Source organism: Oncorhynchus nerka, linkage group LG6, assembly GCF_034236695.1.
Source record: "Oncorhynchus nerka isolate Pitt River linkage group LG6, Oner_Uvic_2.0, whole genome shotgun sequence".
Taxonomy (NCBI): domain Eukaryota; kingdom Metazoa; phylum Chordata; class Actinopteri; order Salmoniformes; family Salmonidae; genus Oncorhynchus; species Oncorhynchus nerka.
The window spans coordinates 25777395-25790355 of NC_088401.1; the positions used below are offsets into that span (position 1 = coordinate 25777395).

General features: G+C 45.0%; 1 protein-coding gene across 7 annotated transcripts in view; it reads right to left on the reverse strand.

Moving 5' to 3' along the window:
• LOC115130244 (microtubule-associated protein 4) overlaps window positions 1-10672 on the reverse strand; it is a 117834-nt gene extending 107162 nt beyond the window's left edge. For all 7 annotated transcript variants that reach the window (XM_029661166.2, XM_029661170.2, XM_029661163.2 and 4 more), the window contains exon 1: window positions 10564-10672. The gene's annotated coding sequence lies outside the window, so the exon portion shown is untranslated. The remainder of the gene's footprint in view (window positions 1-10563) is intronic.
• Between the last annotated feature and the right edge of the window lie 2289 nt (window positions 10673-12961).

The window sequence follows — 12961 nt, forward strand, 5'->3', positions numbered from 1 at the left end:
CATGAGAGAGAGAGAGATATCCAGTAAGGAGGGAGGACATGAGAGAGAGATATCCAGTAAGGAGGGAGGACATGAGAGAGAGAGAGAGATATCCAGTAAGGAGGGAGGACATGAGAGAGAGAGAGATATCCAGTAAGGAGGGAGGACTTGAGAGAGAGAGAGTTATCCAGTAAGGAGGGAGGACATGAGAGCGAGAGAAATCCAGTAAGGAGGGAGGACGTGAGAGAGAGAGAGATATCCAGTAAGGAGGGAGGACATGAGAGAGAGATATATATCCAGTAAGGAGGGAGGACATGAGAGAGAGATATATATCCAGTAAGGAGGGAGGACATGAGAGAGAGAGAGAGAGAGATATCCAGTAAGGAGGGAGGACATGAGAGAGAGATATCCAGTAAGGAGGGAGGACAGGAGAGATAGAGATATCCAGTAAGGAGGGAGGACATGAGAGAGAGAGATATCCAGTAAGGAGGGAGGACATGAGAGAGAGAGATATCCAGTAAGGAGGGAGGACATGAGAGAGAGAGATATCCAGTAAGGAGGGAGGACATGAGAGAGAGAGAGAGATATCCAGTAAGGAGGGAGGACATGAGAGAGAGAGATATCCAGTCAGGAGGGAGGACATGAGAGAGAGAGATATCCAGTAAGGAGGGAGGACATGAGAGAGATATCCAGTAAGGAGGGAGGACATGAGAGAGAGAGAGATATCCAGTAAGGAGGGAGGACATGAGAGAGAGATATCCAGTAAGGAGGGAGGACATGAGAGAGAGAGATATCCAGTAAGGAGGGAGGACATGAGAGAGATATCCAGTAAGGAGGGAGGACATGAGAGAGAGAGAGAGATATCCAGTCAGGAGGGAGGACATGAGAGAGAGAGAGAGAGATATCCAGTCAGGAGGGAGGACATGAGAGAGAGAGAGATATCCAGTCAGGAGGGAGGACATGAGAGAGAGAGATGTCCAGTAAGGAGGGAGGACATGAGAGAGAGAGAGATATCCAGTAAGGAGGGAGGACATGAGAGAGAGAGAGAGAGATATATCCAGTAAGGAGGGAGGACATGAGAGATATCCAGTAAGGAGGGAGGACATGAGAGAGAGAGAGAGATATCCAGTAAGGAGGGAGGACATGAGAGAGAGAGATATCCAGTAATGAGGGAGGACATGAGAGAGAGAGAGATATCCAGTAAGGAGGGAGGACATGAGAGAAAGAAGGATATCCAGTAAGGAGGGAGGACATGAGAGAGAGAGATATCCAGTAAGGAGGGAGGACATGAGAGAGATATCCAGTAAGGAGGGAGGACATGAGAGAGATATCCAGTAAGAAGGGAGGACATGAGAGAGAGAGATATCCAGTAAGGAGGGAGGACATGAGAGAGAGATATCCAGTAAGGAGGGAGGACATGAGAGAGAGAGATATCCAGTAAGGAGGGAGGACATGAGAGAGAGATATCAAGTAAGGAGGGAGGATATGAGAGAGAGAGATATCCAGTAAGAAGGGAGGACATGAGAGAGATATCCAGTAAGGAGGGAGAACATGAGAGAGAGAGATATCCAGTAAGGAGGGAGGACATGAGAGAGAGAGATATCCAGTAAGGAGGGAGGACATGAGAGAGAGATATCCAGTAAGGAGGGAGGACATGAGAGAGAGAGATATCCAGTAAGGAGGGAGGACATGAGAGAGAGATATCCAGTAAGGAGGGAGGACATGAGAGAGAGAGATATCCAGTAAGGAGGGAGGACATGAGAGAGAGATATCCAGTAAGGAGGGAGGACATGAGAGAGAGATATCCAGTAAGGAGGGAGGACATAAGAGAGAGATATCCAGTAAGGAGGGAGGACATGAGAGAGAGATATCCAGTAAGGAGGAGGACATGAGAGAGAGAGATATCCAGTAAGGAGGGAGGACATGGAGAGAGATATCAGTAAGAGGACATGAGAGAGAGATATCCAGTAAGGAGGGAGGACATGAGAGAGAGAGATATCCAGTAAGGACATGAGGAGAGAGACATGAGAGAGAGAGATATCCAGTAAGGAGGGAGGACATGAGAGAGAGAGATATCCAGTAAGGAGGGAGGACATGAGAGAGAGAGATATCCAGTAAGGAGGGAGGACATGAGAGAGAGATATCCAGTAAGGAGGGAGGACATGAGAGAGAGATATCCAGTAAGGAGGGAGGACATGAGAGAGATATCCAGTAAGGAGGGACGACATGAGAGAGAGAGAGAGATATCCAGTAAGGAGGGAGGACATGAGAGAGATATCCAGTAAGGAGGGAGGACATGAGAGAGAGATATCCAGTAAGGAGGGAGGACATGAGAGAGAGAGATATCCAGTAAGGAGGGAGGACATGAGAGAGAGAGATATCCAGTAAGGAGGGAGGACATGAGAGAGAGAGATATCCAGTAAGGAGGGAGGACATGAGAGAGAGATATCCAGTAAGGAGGGAGGACATGAGAGAGAGAGATATCCAGTAAGGAGGGAGGACATGAGAGAGAGAGATATCCAGTAAGGAGGGAGGACATGAGAGAGAGAGAGAGGGAGAGAGAGAGATATCCAGTAAGGAGGGAGGACATGAGAGCGAGAGAGATATCCAGTAAGGAGGGAGGACATGAGAGAGAGAGAGATAGCCAGTAAGGAGGGAGGACATGAGAGCGAAAGAATGCAATATATAAAAAGAGAGAGAGGTCCTGTTGTAGCTATGTCCTCATCTCTCTAATGGTATTAGTGCACTCAGGGACATTTCTGTTCAATGTAATTCAGACCCTGATGTAGCCCATTAGGTTGTACTCTGGAAGAGGGAGGAGGGAGAAAGAGAGAGAGCATAGTTCTGCTCTAAAAGTACTGGAGCCATTGCCACACCCTGTACTAGCCAATCCCCCTCTCCACTCCTCCTTGGGCCTCTCTCTCGTCTGACAAGCCAGTCTGAGTCTCTGTGTGGGAGGGTGAGGGTTGGGGTTGGGATAGAGTGACAGAGAATGAATTCCCCTGTGCCAATTCCCTGTGTCTCCCTCCCACGTTTATGTGCATGTAGGTTCTCTCTCGCTCACGCTCAAGCACACACACACACACACACACAGCGCTGGGTCTGTGTTTGCCAGGATTGGAAACTATGCTGCCCATTGTTGCAGAGCGAGGCTTGACACATCGCAATGGAACGCACAGCAGCAGACACAAAGGACAATTCTAATCCCAAAACAAACACTTACACACAGGTAGCAGACACACTAAGCCTGGCCTAAATCTGAGGGAACATTAGCGAACAAATAAACTAAAGCTCAGTCCTATGTTGTAGTATTAATGGTTAATAGGAAGTTCTCCAAAAGAGATTCATGTAATGGTACTCAAAGCAGCTCTCTCTCCTCCCCTTCCCTCCTCCGTGATTACCTTTGGTAATGGTGGTTCTCTCTCTCCTCTCCCCTCCTCCATGATTAACTTTGGTAATGGTGGTTCTCTCTCTCCTCCCCCTCCATGATTACCTTTGGTAATGGTGGTTCTCTCTCCTCTCCCCCCTCCCTCCTCCATGATTACCTTTGGTAATGGTAGTGGTTCTCTCTCTCCTCTCCCCCTCCCTCCTCCATGATTACCTCTGGTAATGGTGGTTCTCTCTCCTCTCCCCCTCCCTCCTCCATGATTACCTTTGGTAATGGTGGTTCTCTCTCTCCTTTCCCCTACTCCATGATTACCTTTGGTAATGGTGGTTCTCTCTCTCCTCCCCCTCCATGATTACCTTTGGTAATGGTGGTTCTCTCTCCTCTCCCCCCTCCCTCCTCCATGATTACCTTTGGTAATGGTGGTCCTCTCTCTCCTCTCCCCTCCTCCCTCCTCCATGATTACCTTTGGTAATGGTGGTTCTCTCTCTCCTCTCCCTCCTCCATGATTACCTTTGGTAATGGTAGTGGTTCTCTCTCTCCCCCCCCCTCCTCCATGATTACCTTTGGTAATGGTGGTTCTCTCTCTCCTCCCCCCCTCCTCCATGATTACCTTTGGTAATGGTGGTTCTCTCTTTCCTCTCCCCCCTCCCTCCTCCATGATTACCTTTGGTAATGGTAGTGGTTCTCTCTCCCTCTCCCTCCTCCATGATTACCTTTGGTAATGGTAGTGGTTCTCTCTCCCTCTCCCTCCATCCATCTATCTCTGTGTCTAGCTGTGTGGTGATAATGGTGGTGTTGGATGTGTCCCAGGCACGGTGGCTATAATTCTGCTGGAGGCCTGATTGACAGTTAAAGCCAAGCTGTGGCCCGGCTGCCTCCGTTGTCCTGTTGCAGGGGATTACACCGCCCGCCAACCCTTTGCTGCCTCTGTCCTCTTTCCATCCTTCCTCCATTCTTCATTCACCCGCTGCTGTCACGCAATCTCAAAGTCGTGGTCGACTATGGACGACCACTTGGCCAAAAGCCAACCAACTTAATAAAGCACAGAACGATATCGCTCGCCGGTTTATCCTATTTACTAATCCAAAGTAAAGTCCCACATAGCCACCTCCTTCTCCTCCCATCCTTACGTTCTAACCTCACCAGCATTCCAATCCAAAGTAAAGTCCCACATAGCCACCTCCTTCTCCTCCCATCCTTACGTTCTAACCTCACCAGCATTCCAATCCAAAGTAAAGTCCCACATAGCCACCTCCTTCTCCTCCCATCCTTACGTTCTAACCTCACCAGCATTCCAATCCAAAGTAAAGTCCCACATAGCCACCTCCTTCTCCTCCCATCCTTACGTTCTAACCTCACCAGCATTCCAATCCAAAGTAAAGTCCCACATAGCCACCTCCTTCTCCTCCCATCCTTACGTTCTAACCTCACCAGCATTCCAATCCAAAGTAAAGTCCCACATAGCCACCTCCTTCTCCTCCCATCCTTACGTTCTAACCTCACCAGCATTCCAATCCAAAGTAAAGTCCCACATAGCCACCTCCTTCTCCTCCCATCCTTACGTTCTAACCTCACCAGCATTCCAATCCAAAGTAAAGTCCCACATAGCCACCTCCTTCTCCTCCCATCCTTACGTTCTAACCTCACCAGCATTCCAATCCAAAGTAAAGTCCCACATAGCCACCTCCTTCTCCTCCCATCCTTACGTTCTAACCTCACCAGCATTCCAATCCAAAGTAAAGTCCCACATAGCCACCTCCTTCTCCTCCCATCCTTACGTTCTAACCTCACCAGCATTCCAATCCAAAGTAAAGTCCCACATAGCCACCTCCTTCTCCTCCCATCCTTACGTTCTAACCTCACCAGCATTCCAATCCAAAGTAAAGTCCCACATAGCCACCTCCTTCTCCTCCCATCCTTACGTTCTAACCTCACCAGCATTCCAATCCAAAGTAAAGTCCTACATAGCCACCTCCTTCTCCTCCCATCCTTACGTTCTAACCTCACCAGCATTCCAATCCAAAGTAAAGTCCCACATAGCCACCTCCTTCTCCTCCCATCCTTACGTTCTAACCTCACCAGCATTCCAATCCAAAGTAAAGTCCCACATAGCCACCTCCTTCTCCTCCCATCCTTACGTTCTAACCTCACCAGCATTCCAATCCATAATTGTTCTATCCATTCTCCTCCATCTTATCTTCCTGTTGTTTTTCACTGATAAAAAGTGCTTGCACTTAAAATGTCTATGTGGCAGTCTAAGCTTGGAATTTTTAAGAGATCCCAAGCAAAGCTCTGTACAGTATAGTACTGTTTGATAATGGGTCAATTGGCGTGATAAGACCAGTGACTAGGAATGCATAATTAATGTAAACTAGAAAGGTTTCTGTTGATGCACTGCTAAATGGAGGGAAGGAGCGTTGCCTTGAACTGGCAGAAAACACAAGCAAACTAAAAGAGGGTGGTGATTTGATAGGCTAATGTAGAAACACAAGCTGTGAATGGGTGAAACATGTCCACAGCGATACTGGACAAGCTCAGACAGCACAATCTGGCACAATCATAATCAACACTTAAGTAATCACCAATCGGTATTGGTGATTACACAAAACTCAAAGTAAAATGGCCGTCTTTGGACTGATTCCTCTTGCGATTATCCAGGTGTGAAAAAGTAACAACTACGACCGACCACCAACTAACACAACCTACTTCAAGGTGAGAAGAAATGTGGGAGGTGCTGTACACAACGCCAACAACTCTTCGTGATCCTCTCAGAAATGACAACCTGGCATAATTGAGATAAACCATTGTTGCATTCCAATCCCAGAACCATATTCTTCCAATCAGCCAGCAGACAATGTATAACTCCAGTCCTGTTCGGGGGCGCCCTGGAAATACAAGAACCCTTCTGCCAGCACATTAGACTCCCTGGAATGGGTCCAAAACTATCACACACGTCTCAATGAGACACTTACAGTCAGAGCTAGGAGAGATGAAGCCAGAGATGTTCCATTGATGCTTTTAAAAGGGAGACACAGTCCTGTCCTATCAGGCTTACAACATCTTCACCCTGTCCATGATGTATTGCCTTTGAGCATGTGCCCACAAAAAAAGTCAACTTATTATCACACATGATTGTAGAAGTGAAACTATTCAAACTAGCCAATAGGTATAAACTGTCCATATAGATAGATGTAACAGTATATAACAGTTTATGTTATGTTATATTCACATTCGCAGGTAACTGTCCTGTTATTGGCCATAAAAGCAGGCGACCTTAGTATCGATCCCTGCTCACGGATGCCAGACTGACCGGACGGATAAGAAACAAGGCTGCTGTAATTGCATTATGGATAATCGATCCGATCAACTACAGATTGGGCCAACAGCAATAATGACAGTGTCCTGGTTGTCATGACGATCGGTGGCTTGGGGCAGAGGTAGGAGGCTGGGGTACACCACACCGTGATACAGCGATCAGGAGTGAAGACAGTCACGTCAACTCCCTAAGCCCTACACACTCTGTTTGGTAACCATTACCTCACTGTACCGACACCGCCTGATATCCATCACAGGCCCTGACCCATCCCTGTCCTTTGTCTGACCTAGCGTGAGCTGTAGTGCCCCTGCTGGACCGCACAGCATCACGCATGCTCTCTGAGGACAGCCACTCCCATCATGGCTGTAATGGTGGTTAATTGAGGGGCAAAAATACTACATCGTTTGAAAATACTGAAGAAATGGGTGATTGATTTCCCAGGCTTCCCATAGGCCCAAACTCCATTGACAGGCTCTTTAAGAGGACCTGTCTATCTATGGTTGACCAGGCCTCTCTAGGTCTAAGGTTACTGTGGCTTGACTTCCTATCTCTGCTGCAACACACGCTGCCAAGGGTCCCACTTCAGATGGGTCATGCAGGCCAGGCTAGCAGAGTCATGGTGAGCAGCAGCAGCCACAGGGATGGGAGACACAGATCAGACCAGATTAGCAGAGTGAGGGAGAGTGGAGAGGAATTGAGAGTGCTAGTTCTACTCAATTGGTTTCTCCTATTCACTCTTGCTAGCTAGACTGGGGGCCCCACTCACCTAGTATGCTCGTTCATCAATTCGTACCCTTCCTGATAACCTCAATTTATTTGAGTCGTTTCGTAATAACCGCCCTTGTGTAATAATCCAAGCACACAAGTGAGGGTTTTAGTGCATAATGAAAATGTGTCCCATGCGTGTAGTTGGAGCTCGCCTAAAAGGCTTTTATCTAATGATCGGTGTCACTGTACACGATGCACATTGGTCTCTATTGAGGTAGGATTCATTTGATTTCGATAGTCCTTTCACTTCTAATTGAAAAAGGACAGTTGTAGATCATTTTAACACAGACTTGGTACGTTTCCCAACAGTGCTGTCGAGCTTTAGGGGCTTATTCTGTTACATTTGAACTCCAGAGAGTGTAGTACGTCATGCCATGTGTATCCGAGAAGCAATCCCCTTTGCAGGGCACGATATAGAAAAAAACTTGTGATAGTGCAATGACATTACAAATCCACCCGAGGAATTTCCCCAAAAGTTCTGTTTGCGTTTCAGATGTTCTTCTCCATGAGGCATGTAGACACTGTCGACTGACAGCCGTAAAAGGTTTGTTTCTCCACCCCAAAGCTAACATTTCTTGTCACTTTTGCCCTTTGCAGTGAACGTGCGCTGTGATCTTAGGATTCCTCTCTCTGTCTGTCTCCTCCCTGTAGCATTCCAAACCAAAGCTTCCACCATCCACTAGATGTGTTTCTGAATAAATACATTCCATTCCAAAGCGCTTTTTTATTGTGCCGCCTCGATGGAGTGATGACTACGTAGCTTCCAGGTTGCCTGCTCCTGTTTAGACGGCTAGAAGCTGAACGAGACATTACATTAACATGCACTGGCACAGAGACCAAATAGCACAATAAAATGGGTCGTTTCAACCGCAAATAGATATCGACAAGTCTTTGACAACAACGTGAGCACGGTTAATGAAATCACCACTGTTTTGAATTCTTGTACTAGGTGAAGGGGGATGCGTGAAACTACACAGTTGACAACGAGGAAAAACTAGGTTGACCAATACAAACCTCTAACGACCTAACCAAAGGTCACTAATGATTAGCAGACTTTTACCCAGAGCAGGCTAGATAGGCTACTTTCATTTTGACATGTTTGACATATGACACAGTAATCCTAGTGGAACCATTCCAGGTCAGGACACAAGTCCAGAAGTTATCCTTTGGGATACGAAAACATCAACGAGTACATGTCTGCATGATTAATCCACAGCCTAACATACTCCCCCTCTTAGCTCAGCTATGCTACAAGCTAGCATGGGCCACGAGACAAAGACATGGAAACCCACACACACGCAGATTAGATGAGGCCTCCACCTCATTTGGCCAATTTGGTCTGATAGGAGTGTGTGGATTTGTGCCGGAAATGTCTCTAACTGCAGCGGTGCCAAAGAAAGGGAGTAAACATATGCACAATTAAGATAAATATGCTTTTTATTGTCACATACACCGGAATAGGTGCAGTAAAATGTGTTGTTGTACAGGGTCAGCCAGAGTAGTACAGCAACCCTGGAGCAAATTAGGGTTAAGCGCCTTGCTCACGGGCACATCGACAGATTTTTCTGGCCTAACACTCTAACTGATAGGCTACCTGCCGCTCTAACGTTGCTATTCTGTAATGATACTATAATTACTAACAACAACAACCTTATTACTGTAGTAATTACAGCATCACTCATAGGTATAAGAGAATCTTAATGTATAGTGTTACCCTCACCTGCATGTTTCTAAAGGTAAAATATATCATTTGACAATCAGACAGGATATAGCCAGTAAGGAAGCCACCGCTGGGTTAGATAGACCCACCTCTGATTCCTGCCTGTAGTAATCTGGGGAGGATTGTCCAGTAATCTCCTGCAGGATCCACACTCCTCTCTAATAGCAAGAATAATCCTCTCTCTGCTCTTCCTCTTATCATTCCTATCATCAATATCTAGGAGGTATGGCAGCACAAGAGGCCTAGGGGCTGATAATAGTCTACCGAAATCAAATAGGCAGCCCAACACTGAGAGAAAGTAACTCAGTGTTTACAGTAATGTGATGCAATGGGGTGGCCAGTTGGCAGAGGGTACATGTTCCTTTTCATGGATAGGCCTACAGACTGCACTTTGAAACACATGGCAGTGAAAGATATAATTGTCAATAACTGCTCTAAGCAGACAGCACATGTTCAAGATAAACAGCTTTCTGGCTACAGTGCAATATCTAAGCTGCTGTGTAGTAGCCCTGAAGGTTGCTTTGGAGATTATATTCACTAAATCATAGCCGATAAACTCAACTCCAAGATTTATGATGTAGTTGAGCGGGCTACTAGTGTGGGTTTTTATTTTTGTAAATGACAGATTTCCACACCCAAAGAAAAGCAAGCCCGCAATTAAACACGATATTTTTCTGTGTAATTGCGGGCTAGTTTTTTAAATAACAACTTCATAAAAACGTATAAAACCCCACACTAGTCGCCGCTCAACTCCATCATAAATCGTTGAGTTTAATCCGCTAACTAAATCAGAGCATACATAACACGTAGCCTATTCCAGCCTTATAGGAAATTAAAACTACATTTTAAACCGTAACATCGAAATGATCCAAATGTCACAATGTTGCAGAGTATTCAAAGTTCACATTTGTCAACAGTCGGATTTGAAGAAGCTCTGCGGGAGGTCCCGACTAAACTGGAGGTCCCGACTAAACTGGAGGTCCCGACTGAGCTGAAGCCCCCCAAACAAACAAAAACACCCCCTTAACATTAGGAATTGCACTTTATAAAGGCTTATACCAATAGGAACCATGTGCGCAGTTGCTTAGCCCTAATTGAATGACGTTATGGCCCCACACACACACACACACACACACACACACACACACAGTCAAGCTTGCATAACTTTGCGAACAGCCACAGCTCCTGCGCTGTGACACTCGGGTGTGACACTGCGACTTCACCCATGCACTTTTTGCTATGATGCGTAACGTGCGTATTTCTCATCCAAAATCACCGTCCCTTCTTCACTGATAAATCAACAAACCATATCAGAACAACATGATAGCCGTAACCCGAGGTACCTAGACGATTTGCCCAATAAAAGGATGAGTTTATTTTGAGTTGACTCACCGTTTGCTGAATATTTTTGACAGTTTGTCGGGAGTCTCCGAGTGTAGCTGCCACCACGATGATGATCCGCCCTCCCGTACTGCGCTTCAGTGACCGCAGGGTAACATTACCGCCTACAGACAGATTCCTCCAATCAAAATCCAAAAATACCATCTGACTGAAATGTTATCCAATGATAATGGCGAAAATGTCATTTTGACAGACGCTACCTCCAATCACAGCTTTGTATTTTACAAGCGAACGCCCTGTGATGGTTTCCTTCGGCACTGTAATTTACTTTGATCGACAACCAGAACGTACAATGAGTAAGTTTGACGCCTTTTACGGGACTATATTGGCCCAATAGGCAACCATAAGAAGAACAGCCATTGAAGAATATCACGCAACTTGACTAAAACGTCAGAATGTCGCTGGCGGACAGTCTACATGGCTAGATCATATATCAATCGCATTGGGCGCGTTGGAACGGATCACTTTTATCAAGTCGGTGGTCACTGCCTTTCAAATTGTATTGTATTATGGGGGTAAAAGAAAATCTGCCTTGCGCCGACATGTCGACTACATTAACTTTACAACAACCCTATGATCAAAGGTCATGAAGTTTCAACTGCAATTTGATGTAGTTGCTCCTCACTAGCTGCAACTTGCAGCCATCGCCTGCATTGTGGGAGGCACTAATTGTCAACCAATCATTCGTGTTTTTGTTTGATTGCCGCGAACGTGACCAAAGACGTTACTGAAACAGGAAGTAACTTGCCCGCAATTCATATCTAAACAGTGTACAAGTGAATGTAATATTTGAGTCTATCTCCAATTAATAGTACAATGTAAGCCTACGCACGTATATTTACAGTATGGAAGTTGGAGACATGTTTATTTCAACATTTCAAAGAAACGTATAAACAATGGCAACATTGCCATGTTGCATTGAGCCATGCTTGTTGGAAAACCAAATCATTGTTCCGACTTTTGGCTGTCGTAGATGCACCTCCCCGAATTCCCTCCTCGACTTTCATCTGCAGTTGGTTGCTTTATCAGCCTTACCACTCAAACAAGCCAATTGTGTGGTGTGACGATGCAGGTTTTAAATTCGAATGCATAAAAAAGTGCATTATTCATCAGGCCTATGGGCTTGCTAGGCTATAGCATAGGCCTAATCTTATTATTCGATTTAATGAGCAGTGTTGGCTGTTGGAATGACCAAATCATAATATCCTTTATAAACTGTAGAAATATTGTAAATGGCAGTTAATACTATGAAACATGATTCCAAAAATGCATAGACAAGTACCTTAACTTACCCTGACACTAAGTTACTGCATTACTTTGTAAAAAAAAAGTAATGTTTCAGTGTTTAACTGTAACCACTCATTAACATTGTATCACCGAGTTTGGAAACTATTTCAGTTACTGTTTCAACCCTTTTACATTAAATTATACAATGTCGCCATCGCATGGCCAAAAGCTCACCTTTCAGGAGGGATTAGCCACTTGATTATTTTTACTAACTCTATTTTATCAATGTACCAATCGGGCTTCAGGAAGAAGCATAGCACATTTACAGCAGCCATGAAGGTTTTAAATGATATCACTGAAGCCATTGACAAAAAACAGCACTGTGTCTCACTTTTTATTGATCTCTCTAAGGCTTTTGATACAGTTGATCATGCTATACTGAGGCAGAGATTGTCGAGTGTAGGTTTTTCGGAGCATGCAGTTGCATGGTTTGTTAACTATCTGTCTGATAGAACTCAGTACAATCAATTTGATGGGCTTATGTCTGTTAAATTGTCTGTCTTGAATGGCTCTGTACTTGGTCCTCTCTTATTCACTATTTATATGAATTATTTAGACAAAAATGTCCAAAATGCACAACTTCATTTTTATGCTGATAATACTGTTATTTACTGTTGTGACTCGTCTCTTACAAAAGCTTTCCAGCACATGCTAACTGCTTTTTATACAGTTCAACATACCTTGTGTCAATTGAAGCGTATCCTCAATACTGACAAAACTAAACTAATGGTGTTTTCTAATGCAAGAAATAGACCTCTGAACCTTTCACATATTACTACCTGTCAGGGCAAGGAGATTGAGGTTGTAACCTCATATAAATATCTTGGAATTTTAATTGATGATGGCCTCTCTTTCAAATTGCATATTCAACAAAAAAATTGAAGCTGAAATTGGGATTTTATTTTAGGAATAAGGCCTGTTTTTCTTTTGAAGCCAGAAGGAGGCTAGTACCAGCTACATTTATTCCTTTACTAGACTATGGGGATATTTTATATATGAATGCTTCCACTCAGTGTTTGAGATCAATTGACACTCTTTACCATGGCACTTTGAGATTTATTTTAAACTGCAAAACCCTTACGCACCACTGCACTTTGTATAC